We start from the raw sequence: 12,581 nt of genomic DNA on the forward strand, positions 1-12,581 counted from the left end.
AGAAAAAACTTCCACACTCCTGACTATCCTAGTCATTTTGTATAGTCCAAACTGCAGCCAATCAGGCGACAGCACCCACTAGAAAGTCCTCTCCAGAGGCTCAGGCTCTCAGATTTCTCGCACAGGAGTGAAGGTAAAAACCAACATAGCCTATGAGCCTCTGAGGGGAGGTGGGCGGGTTGCATGTGAATCTATGAAAGACACCAATACTGGAGAACCACAGATTACAGGTAAGTAACTATTGTTCTTCTCCAGTATTGGGGTGTCTTTCATAGATTCACATGCCTGAATCAGAGTAGATAGCAGTATATAATAATAATGCTTGGAAGACGCTATTTGTAACATACAATTGTGTATATGAAAAACACATCATCATATAATAAAATACCTCATTCATAAAAACATGCGAATTTGCAGTTACAAAGAATGTACATAATAGGCATGAAGTAAGCGTCTGGAAAGCAGTAAAGAGGAGGAGGGAAAACAGAGGCTCACCTTATCTGAAAAGATTACGCAGAACTGCTTGACCCACTGAAGCATCAGTGTCGCTGGCTGCATTCAAACAATAGTGCCTGGTGAAAGTATGCCTGCAGGACCAGGTTGCTGCTCTGCAGATTTGCTGAAGAGGAACACCAGCGAAAAGAGCAGTTAAGGAAGACACAGCTCTTGTAGACTGAGCCCTTCGAGTTGCCTGTAAAGGTCTTCCTGCTTGTATATGGCAAAAGTCAATAGCAGCAGAGATCCATCTAGCTATGGTTTGTTTAGACACTGCATGTCCTTGTCGTATCTTTCCATAAGCGATGAACAATTGATCGGATTTGAGTATTGCAGAGGTCCTTTGTAAATAGAACTTTAAACATCTCCTGATGTCAAGTGTATGCAATGCTCTTTTCGCAGGGGATTGCGGATTAGGAAAAAATGTCCTTAAGATGACTGGCTCGTTCAGGTGAAAGTCCGAAGGCACCTTAGGCATAAATTTTGGGTTCCTGCGAAGTACTAGACTTGAACTGTAAGAAAGGTGGATGGACAGTGAAAGCCTGGACATCACTGACTCTTCTAGATGAAGTCAAAGCCAACAAAAGAGCCACTTTCAAAGTTAGAATTTTAAATCCACTCTATGAATTGGTCCAAAAGGATGGCGCATAAGCTGCGCTACACTATATTGAGATGCCAAGATGGAGGTGGATGACGTACCGGAGGAAACATTCTGAAAAGTCCTTTAAAGAACTGCTGTATTATTCTTGAAGAGTAAAGAGAGGTGGACCCATCTTGACGGTACCTCGAAATGGCTGCTAAGAAAACCTTTAGTGTTGCGTGAGATAAACCTGACCTTGCCAGGTGTAAGAAAAAAGGCAATATCTGATCCGGCGTTGCTTGAAAAGGATGAATCCCAGCTGATTGACACCAGATACAGAACCTTTTCCATTTAAGTCTGTACGTTTTTATCGTAGCAGGTGCTCTTGCATTGGCTAGTACCTCCTTACAAACCGCAGAGATATTCAGATGGGCGAATTCAAGGTACTCAGGCGCCAAGCCGCTAATTTCAGAGAAGCCGGGTCCGGATGGTAAATCTGACCATTCTGAATAGAGAGGCGATTCGGTACTGGTCGAAACTGTATTGGATCGCACTCTGAGAGGAGAAGGAGCTCGGTGAACCAGTACTGGCGAGGCCATCTGGGGGCGACGAGAATCAGGTGACACAGCTCTTTCTTCATCTTCCGGAGGACTCTGGGAACCAACGGTATCGGAGGAAAGGCGTAGGCATATATTTGAGACCAGTTGATCGAAAACGCATTCCCCTGAGAGTCTTTGTGGGGATGCCAGCTTGCAAAGACCAGGCATTTGCTGTTCTTCTTGGTCGCAAAGAGGTCTAGATCAGGATGACCCCACTTCTGGAAAATCCGATCCACCGTCGGTTGATGAAGTTCCCATTCGTGAGTGGACACCGTTGATCTGCTGACGGTGTCCGCAAGAACGTTTGCAGTTCCCGGTACATGAACAGCCAAAAGATTGATTCTGTGTCGTATCGCCCATGCCCATATCTCCTGGGCTTCTTGAGATAGACGAACCGACCGAGTTCCTCCCTGTTTGTTCAAATAATTCATGCTTGTAGTATTGTCTGTGCGAACCAATACAGTGGCCCCTTGAATGATTGCGCGAAAAGACTTGAGGGCTAGGAAGATGGCTCTTAGCTACAATAGATTGATGTGCCAGTCCTTCTGTTGAGGGCTCCATTTCCCACTGACCGTCAGCCCTTGAAGATGTGCTCCCCAACCCTCGAGGGATGAGTCTGTGGTGATTGTGAAGTTTGGCGCATCTTGAAGGAACGCGCATCCCTTCTGTAAATTTCTCTTCTGAATCCACCAGAGAAGAGCCTCTCGGATGCGAGGGGTGACTCGAATGAGATCTTCGAATGAGCCGGAGACCTGCAGCCATTGTAGGTTGAGTTCTTCCTGAAGAGGCCTCATCCTGAGGCGGCAATTCGGTATCAAAGGAATGCAAGAAGAAACCATTCCCAGAAAAGACTTGAACTGTCGGACTGAAACTGACCTTTTTGATAGTAAAATCCGGGCCATGTCTTGTAATTTCCTTTGTCTCTCGTCCGATACGAAAGCTCGGGCAAGTTGTGTGTCCAAGGTTGCTGCCAAGAAAGCTTGTCTTTGGGACGGTTCCAGTTGTGACTTGCTGAGATTGATGGAGAGACCCAGTGACCGGAAGAGAGACAGATACCGTTGGACATGGTTGTCTGTGTTTGCGTAAGAACTCGCCTTGATAAGGCAATCGTCCAAGTAGGGAAATATTTGTATTCCCTCGAGCCGGAGGTGTGCTGCTACTGGGGCTAGGACCTTCGTAAACACTCTGGGTGCTGAACGTAGTCCAAAGGAAAGGACCTTGAATTGAAAATCCCAGCCAGCCACTCAAACACAGGAACTTCCTGTGACGGGGTAAAATGGGAATGTGGAAATACGCATCTTGAAGGTCCAAGGTGGCCATGTACTCTACCGCCGAAAGAAGATGCAGTATTTCCTGGAGCGATAGCATCCGCAACAATAGTTTTTTCAAGTACTTGTTGAGGGCACGAAGGTCTAGAATTGGACGCTATTCCCCGGATTTCTTCCTTATTAGAAAGAATCTGGAATAGAATCCTGTTCCTCTCTGAACCTGAGGGTCCTTTTCGATTGCTCCTTTTTTTAACATCAAATTGATCTGGGAAAACAACTTCTTGAGATGAGCTGGAGGTGGGCCCTTTGAGGGAACATTTGGAGGAAATTTTTCGAATTTGAGGGCATGGCCCTTGGCTACAATGTCCAAGACCCACCTGTCCGACGTTATTGAGGACCATTTTGAGTAAAATTTTGAGATTCTTCCTCCAATTTTTATGTGGGAATGCGGCAGTAGCGGCGGCAGGTGATTGAACTCATTGCCTTTTATTTGAATCCTTTCCGCGGTAAGCAGGCTTTCTTTTATTTTGGGAATAATTTGTGTTGCGCTGGCCGTAAGACTGGAAACCTTGGGGTTGGTAACGTTGATTCCCTTGTCTGTAGGAAGATTGCTGACTAAAACCTCCTCTAGTACTGGACGATCCACGCCCTCTCGCACCCCGAAAGGGCGGTTTACGAAATTGTAAGGTGCCAAGGGACCTGGCTGTTTCCGTGTCTTTTTTGATCATCTGCAAGGCTTCCTCTACCTGCGGACCAAACAAAAATTGCCCGTCGAAAGGCATGTCCAATACCTTAGCTTGCACCTCCTGGCAAAACGAAGTCGCTTTTAGCCAGCCTTGCCTGCGTAGGACAGCAGCCCCTGCCAACTGTCGGAATCCAGTCGAAGCCACATCAACTGCAGAATCTATTATCTCTGCCGAGATTCTCTCACCCTCCTGCAGTATTTTCAGAGCTTCTGCTTTGGAAGGTTCTTGAAGCATGTTGATATACGGCGAAATGTCAGGCCAGTCGTACCTGCCCAGGATGGCTAACGAATTGGCAGCCCGGACTGTAGTTGCTACCATTGTAGACACCCGTTTTCCAATAGCATCCAGACGCCTGCCTTCTCTATCCGGTGGGGCTGCAATCGGGGAGGAAGGATTTCTGGATGAACTCAATAATTGAACTCAATAATTGGTATTGACTTAGTCTGCTTCCTTGGATGGTCCTTGAAATCATAGAGGAAGCATTCCTCTTGTGTAGTTTCCATCGGAATAAGGAAAAGTTTTGTAGCTCTTTCCATCAGCAGGTGGAAACCTCCAATATCCACTGGAGGTGTATCTGCAGTAACCGGAGGTGAAGGAGAAGCTGTTTGGACCTGATAATCGTCCCACTCCGACAACAAAGAACTGTCATCAACTTCACCCTCTTCTCTCTCCTCTTCGTCAGATGATTGATGTTCTTCCGGGTTATGAGAAGCTACATGCGAAGGAGGCCTTGGAGACCTGAAATCAGACGTGGATGCTTGCACCACAGGCTTAGGAGGCACAGAGTCCGCAGACTCAGATGGTGGAAAACACCTGTAATAATTATTAAGCATGTGCTGTAGGTTCGTTAGTAATGCCACCGGCATCTGAGCTGTGGGGACATTAGTAATGGGTGATGTCACCTGCTCAGGCGAAGGCTGATCATCTTGATCTTCTTCTTCTTGGTACTTGATCAACAATTCCGAAGGGCTTGTTGCTGCTCCAAACCTTTCATCCAAGTCGGAATCTTCCTCACTATCCTCAGAGTCCAGCAACTTGTCAGGGACTTGTAAGGGTACTGTTTGAGGTGATAGGCGTAATGGAGATAAAGGTTCTCGTCCAGAACCGCGTCTCTGAAGCAAGGAAGGCTTCGGCGTTGATGTAAACGCAGTAGATGGTGACCAAACCTGTATGGTGGTACATGTAGACAGTTGCGGCGTCGACGGAGGAATCGTCGACGGGCCCGTTGACAGAGGCATGGAACCTGACGATGATAAGGGAGACGTCGACAATAAAGTGGTCTTCGTCGACTAGGAAGGTTTCGTCAATGACGGAGTCTTCGTCGACACTGGAGTCTTCGTCGACGACGGAGTCTTCGTCGACGCTGGAGTCTTCGTCGATGCTGGAGTCTTCGTCGACGCTGGAACCTTCGTCGAGGATGGAGTCTTCGTCGACGATGTGGTTGTCGACGAGCTCGTCGACGACGATGGAGCAACCGTTGACGGGGGCGTAGACGATGAAGCTGTCGTCAACGGTATCTTTTTAGGCTTGGCCGTCGACGGGGCACTGACGATGGCAGTCGATTCTCTCCTCGACGAGATAGGCTTGACTGAGACATAGACCATCGTCGACGGAGAAGACACTGTTGACATGATCATCTCAGGTTTAGGAGAAGAGAAAGTTACCGTAGACGTAGATGTAGCATCGACGGAGATCTTCGTCGACGAAGGGGTCGACAACGGCGCCATCGACAACGGGGCCTTCTTCTGAGGTAAAGTCTTCTCAGAAGTTGGTTTCTGAGGTAAATTCTTGGTCGCTCTTCTCGGGGGTGTGGATGGCAAAAGTTTGCTCTTAGCAGGGGGAGTAGCCTTGGAGGTGGAAGGCCTCTCAGATCCCTTAGAAGATTGTTGCTTCTTCACAATCTTGGCCCCAGGAAAAGATAACACCTCTTCAGCAGCTCTCTTTCTAGAAGCTGTAGTAGACGAAGAGGCAATACTGCCTACCTCAGAAACAGGATTATCTTGATCCTTGAGCTTTTGTAGCCACAAAAGCAAGCGGTCCTCCCTGTACCTGAGGGTCTTCTGAGGGAAGGTCCTACATATCTTGCAGTCCTTCACCTGATGGTCTGGGTACAGGCAGTAAATGCACTTCATGTGGGGATCTTCAGAGAAAAGCCCGAGCTTACCACAAGACTCACAAGGCCTGAATAAAGATTTCTTTGAGGAAGACATCCTGAAATCAAGGAATCTTGAAGGAAAAAGAGAAGTACTGAGCAGAGCTCAGGGAGACTCCCTTCACACGACGTGCGGTAGAAAATCTGAGAGCCTGAGCCTCTGGAGAGGACTTTCTGGTGGGTGCTGTTGCCTGATTGGCTGCAGTTTGAACTATACAAAATTACTAGGATAGTCATGAGTGTGGAAGTTTTTTCTATTGTAGCTTGGGCTACTTTACTTCCTGGTTGCTTATTACCAAGTTTTATAAGGATATTAGTGCATATTATTGCTTTTTTATGTACCGTGGGTCTCCCTCTCCGACAACGGGGAATGATTCAGGCATGTGAATATATGAAAGACACCCCAATACTGGAGAATTTGGAGCTTATCCTGGATCATCCAAAAAGAATTGTGATACAATTCTTGGTGGTTTCCCGCCTGGATTATGGCAACTCCCTCTATTTAGGATCTACAAAATATGTCACAAAAAGACTTCAGGTTGCGCAGAAAGCAGCAGCCAGGTTACTTCTCAAAGTTCCAAGCCATGAATCGGTGAAGGAGTCTTTGAAACTGCTTTATTGGCTGTCTGTTAATGTAAAGATTAAGTTTAAATCTTTCTGCCTTGCACACAAAGCAATAAATAGCAGGAGTCCCCCTAAAATCAAAGGTCTTATTTCCCCTAATGTACCTGCCAGATGTGCAAGATCAACACATGAATGTTCCTTAGAACTTCAAGAATTAAGAGAGCGAGATGGGGAGGCAGATCATTTGAACATCTGGTGCCAAAGCTCTGGAATTCTTTGCCTCTAGGGTTCTGACTGCTGGAAGAGGAACCAGTTTCAGGAAAAAGCTCAAGGCATGGTTGTTCCCCAAGTAGCCCCATACCTGGTCTAATTACCTCTTTCATCATCACTCTCATTCAGCGCAGGAAAGCCCTAGGACAGCCAGACATGCGCTTAACAAAACTTAAACATAAGCACAGACATAATATAGATTACCAGCATACTGTCAAGGTAAGTAGAAGTAAATCTCTATTTCCATTTATATATGCTTAGCTCGTGGATATGCAAGTGCAGGCTGTTATTAGTGACTTCAGTATTTTGGCATGCACACCACCTTGGCGAGTGGATGACATAGCGCTTCCTTTTCTGCGAATGAATGCATCAGCATGTAGAAAAGGGAGCCATTACTCTTCTAAAAAGGAGCCCACATTGCAATCTTAATGAGAGGGATGATTTGAGAAGGGATGTCTATTTACAACCCCAGCGTTAGCCTGCTTACAATCAGCGACCATGACAGATAAAACAGGAAAAACATTTTGAAACCCAAAAGAAAGCAAATACTGACTCTCTGTTAATTCAGTGCTTTATCATCAGAGCCTTCTATGATCACACTTTCGGCAACGTTCCTGTAATTTGCACCGTCAGTCCTAAACAATGATTTCCAGTGCAAAAAACATTAAAATGTACAGCTGGTCACTGGTGAATAGATGGACTTCATGAACATATTTGTAGCTGGTCACTGAAACCATGGTTGATAGAGTGTGCCATATCAGTGTTTTGCAAGAGGTGAATTTATTGCTTACCTTCAGGAATATTCTTTATGATGGATACATAGGCTTGCTACAAATTCTGTATCATGAACACCTCTCCAGATTTTAGACTGAAATGGAAGATTTTTAACGATGCACTGTTACGTAACCCTTTTGCAGTCTCAGACAGGGATCTGCATCAAATCCTTCTCAAAAAGTACGACACAATTCTGCCTAATTGTTCAAGCTCCATACGGACAGGACCAAAGGAAGGATTGCATGTTGGAATTACGCATGCTTTTTTAACGCATGCCTTTTTATCACCGTCATTAGTACGACTGCGTCATAACGATGCGATTCTTTTGCACGCAAGTCGTTATAACGACTTGTCCTAAGGGGGCGCTGGACTTTGGATTAGTATAATTTACTAATCCAACTCCAGTCTGCCCATCAGTAGGGAAGGTGTTGGATTCTAAATCCAACACCTCTGCACCAATGCGCCCCCTACAGCAAGTCGTTGTAATGACTTGCGCGCTAAACAAATGCGTGTTAATGGCATGTTCGTTCAATTGCCGGTGCTGTAAAGGCACAGTGTGATTTCGGCATCGTGCTAAAGGTTGTTTCCCCAAAGGACGACTGAACTAAAGAAAAACGAACTTAATCAAAATGAATGTGATTTAATAATTCAAGAACCCCAACAGAAGATTGCAAATCCATCAGAAAGATTATATTGAATGTAATGAATTTGTTCTTTTAATGGACAACTTTTCCTGGTGACTTCTCCTTTATGAACCACTACTAAAGCAGGAGCACAGAATGAGGCAGGATTAGTGTTAAACATTTTAATTACTCAATATCAAAATTAGGAAGCACTCCCATGACAGGCACTAGTGTTCAGTGAATGTTTTGATAAATGATCAGTTCGGAGCTTGGCTCCTCTCATAAGTGAAGAAGCAGATTTTCCTCTTCTAGAGAGCACCTTGATGCCCTCTAGGGATTTTTGTTGGCAAGCATGTAGAGTTTGTTGAAGGCCAATGTTCCTAATATTAACATTGTCTGTGTGTGGACACCACTTACCATATTTAGACAGGAAAGCGAAATTGTCATGAAAACCCAAATCTTTAGCTATATCTAATTAAAAATGGTCTTCATACATAGGTGTCACATTGACTAGGAACGTATCGGTTCGAAGGATGTCTCTTACTCATTTCAAAAACAGATTTAGGTCCCAAGATGGCACCAAGAATGGCAGCGAGGGATCAAAATTTACTGATGATGTACTGGTAAAGCAATAAACCTTGATCCAGGAAATAAATTGAGACTGCAATTGCAGGCAAGTATCTTTTAACTGCGTCTATGTTCAACTAGAAAGAAATTTGCATTATAGAAGGAAGATCAACTGCCAATGGGCAAATGTTGGGTGCACATCGGCTGGCACATCCTGCTTACCTGCCAAAGTAGACTCGGCGGAACATGTCCTTTCGGCCAACTATTTCTAAGAGATCAGCTAATATGCAATAAATGTATTAATCCCTCCCTTAAATCGCCACACAAAATATTTGAACTTGTGGGTTAGAGTGCAAGTTTGCTCAGAGTTGTTGGGAAAGCAAATTTCCTTCTGATGAACTAGAAACTCTGGGCCCTTACTCAGTCAAGTGCTATGAGGATGACATGAACTCAGTACTTTTTGATCTCCTCAATCACTCTTGGAATAAAATTATTTGATGAAAATATGTAATGGAAGTGGAATGCCAATGCAATGCATCTCCCAAAGATCCTTTAGGAGAGAACACATTACTTTCTGTGTGACTACATTCAAATTGTTAATAGTTCCAAGAACTTGTGGCTGGATCCCCTATCTATATTTCACTGCCAGATGCCTCCTGACAGAATCTGCTTTCAAAGTTCCCTAGATGAGCTGCTGAAAGACCAATTTCCTTGTCGCCAGTTAGGACCGCTACCCACATCTGTTTTAAAGGCAAAGAATCTAGGAGTAATTATGGATAATACATTATCTTTTGAGGCTCAAATAAATTCCACTACTTCGAGCTATCACTTCATGCTAAAAACCTTGAGAAAGCTCCTCTCCTCAATCCCAGTAGAACTTTCAAAAAAACAGTGATCTCAGTCTTGATTTTATCAAGAATGGAGTACTGCAATGCGCTGCTCACCTGGGTATTCACAAATTTGAATCTGTAACCTATGCTCTTCCGCAGTTACAATAGTTGACAGTGGAAAAAAGAATCCAATTAAAATCCCTTTGTACAGTACTGTATTCAAAACTTTGAATCAAACAGGAACTAATCAACTAACAAGCTTTTTAAAACCATACTTCCCTGCCAGGCCCCTACGATCAGCAGAACTAGGGAAGAGCTATTGCAGATTTTTCCTGACGAGTCTGGCGCAGCGGGAGATTCTTAAGGAGGAATCTGCCGGGAGAAGCACCCATCAACATATATGAAACCTATGCCTTTAAAAACGGAAAGCTAACAGGCTCTTTCTGTGCTGCTGCTCTTTTAAAAGCACATTCGGCGTCTGGTGCCCCCCCCCCCCCCGCTTCTGGGCAGCGTCTGGTGTTCTCTGCACATGGGGTCGACCTTATTTCCCAGTCGGTGGTGAAGCGCTGTGTGGGAATCACGACCTGCTGGCTAAGAATAACAGAGCGGACACAGTGCCCGAGTGAGACCGAGAGGAACAACAACGCATTCATGAAGAGAACGGCCCTCCCTGTGAGCCAGAGGTCGCCTTTGCATGAGGACACGGGGGCTGGCTGGCAGCAGCCTAAACCGCCATAAATCTGAGGACAGGTAGTAAAGCAGAAGCCGCATGCCTCAGTGACGGCGCCCGGCCCGCGCTCCGAGGTGACCCCAGCAAGGCAGGCGGGCTCGACCATGGAGAGCTATGACGCGGCACAGTACATCACAGCAGCAGCTCTGAGAACCTCCCACAGAGCTGCCCCTCTGGAAGAGTGAGGCCTACCACCCTCTGGGCCTGGAGTGGGTCATGGACACTCTCTGCAGGGCGAGCGCACACCAGCACGTGCCTGACATACACTGGTGTGCGCTACACGCAGGCTCTGTTTGCACACCTCCTTCTACTGCTCCGAAAGACCCGCGTGCACTATGTACACAATCCATCAGCGTGACAGAAGAGCTCACACGTGTGCGGTGTAAACTGCTGAAGGAATGCTACTCACGTGAACTATATACAATGTCCATCCACAATATGAACACTAACAAAATGGCCACAAAGTGCAATAAGCAACACTCGCACTCAGGGCCGGCTTTAGCGCTGGTGGCTCCCGGGGCGACAATCATTTAGGCACCCCATGACCGCCTCCTCAGGTTGTCTCACTACCACCAGGCAAAAGTGCCCCTCATCTCTCCAATCATAAGTTATTCCTAAACACAGCACCCGCCTGAGGTCAGCGCCCCCCTCACAGGTCCTATATAAATGGTTGTTCAGCTTTTCTAGAGTAGGGCAGTAAATACTTCGTTTATTCTTGTGATTCCGAAAGCTTTTGTACACAGCTTTGAATTGTGTCTTTTAGTGGTTATTGAACTTATATGTATAAATACACTGTGTAACTGCAAAGCTCTTTCCACCTTATGCATCCCTTACCCTTGTTATGTTAATGCCCCCAGCTTTCTCACATTAGGTCAGCGGCCCTCGGGGCGCCCTGTCTGACTCTGTCACTGGTTCTATTTCTTTAGCGCCGGGACACTCCTGGGAGTAGCCGTGCGCTTTATAAGTACCCAGTAACATTAACATTAACAATGCTCTGGTTGGAGTATAGAAAACAATAACTACAACCAGTTTTGAATCAATGAGGGGAGAAGTGGACCTAGAGGGGCAGTATATCATTTGAAAAACAGCTTTGTTCTTCCTCCAACGTGGAGAACTCCCATATTGTTTGACTCCCCACAGACAAATAATATAATAATAATCCACATTTGTAAAGCGCACAATCACCCGTAAGGGTCTCTAGGCGCTGGGGGCCGTCGGGAAGATTAAGCAAGCTATTGCCCAGAGTCACATGGTGCTGGGCTAACCTGCTGCCGGTGCTGGGGATCGAACCGTGATCCCCAGATTCCGGAGTCAGTCGCCCTGGCCGCGGCGCCACACCTCTTCCACAAACGCATGCATCAATTGCAGGGGCGGCTGGTGACATTTGAAAGTGGTGCGGCGTAAACTAATTTGCATTTTGCACCGCAGCGAGCCCGAACCACCTTGCACCCATCCATCCATCCACCCATCCATCCTGCATCCATCATTCATTCATCCACCCATCCATCCACCCATCCAGCATCCATCATTCATTCATCCACCCACCCATCCATCCACCCATCCATCCACCCATCCATCCACCCATCCATCATCCATCCTGCATCCATTCCTGCATCCACCCATCCATCCATCCATCATTCATTCATTCATGCACCCATCAATCCACCCTGCATCCATCCTGCATCCATCATTCATTCATCCACCCATCCTGCATCCATCATTCATTCATGCATCCACCCATCCATTCATCCACCCATCATTCATCCATCATCCATCCATCCACCCATCCTGCATCCATAATTCATTCATGCACCCATCCATCCACCCTGCATCCATCCTGCATCCATCATTCATTCATCTACCCATCCACCCATCCTGCATCCATCATTCATTCATGCATCCACCCATCCATTCATCCACCCATCATTCATCCTGCATCCATTCATGCATCCACCCATCCTGCATCCATCATTCATGTATTTTTATGACCATATAACTTGCACACAGCTTGTCAGTGTTTAATACCAGTCTCGAACCTTGTACTCCAGCACCAATGATACATGATTAATATTAATTGTTTTTAAAAACATGTATTTATTCGACACCAATTTCACACCTTAGTCGGAACATCATTTTTATTTGTTTTTTAAAATATCTATTTATTTAACACCAAAGTAAGTCATGTATACATTTTTATGGTTCGATAAGAGGCTCGAACCTGATTTCCCAGGACCAAAGTCGGCCGTGCTATCTGTCAGGGGTTATGTAACCGGGCTATGTAGTGACCAGCCAATCCTGCGCCAGGATTGGCTGGGGGGGCACCATGACTCCTCGCCCAGTCGCCCTGTGTAACCCCGGGGGCTGCGGCCCGCCCCCTGGTCCT

At 46.1% G+C, this 12,581-nt stretch overlaps 1 protein-coding gene across 2 annotated transcripts in view; it reads right to left on the reverse strand.

Annotated features, from left to right (window-relative positions):
- The window catches only part of VPS53 (VPS53 subunit of GARP complex), a 1,098,026-nt gene that overhangs the window by 47,490 nt on the left and 1,037,955 nt on the right, over nucleotides 1–12,581 (reverse strand). The window lies entirely within an intron of this gene.

Source organism: Lissotriton helveticus, chromosome 3_1 (assembly GCF_964261635.1).
Source record: "Lissotriton helveticus chromosome 3_1, aLisHel1.1, whole genome shotgun sequence".
NCBI classification, from domain to species: Eukaryota; Metazoa; Chordata; class Amphibia; order Caudata; family Salamandridae; genus Lissotriton; species Lissotriton helveticus.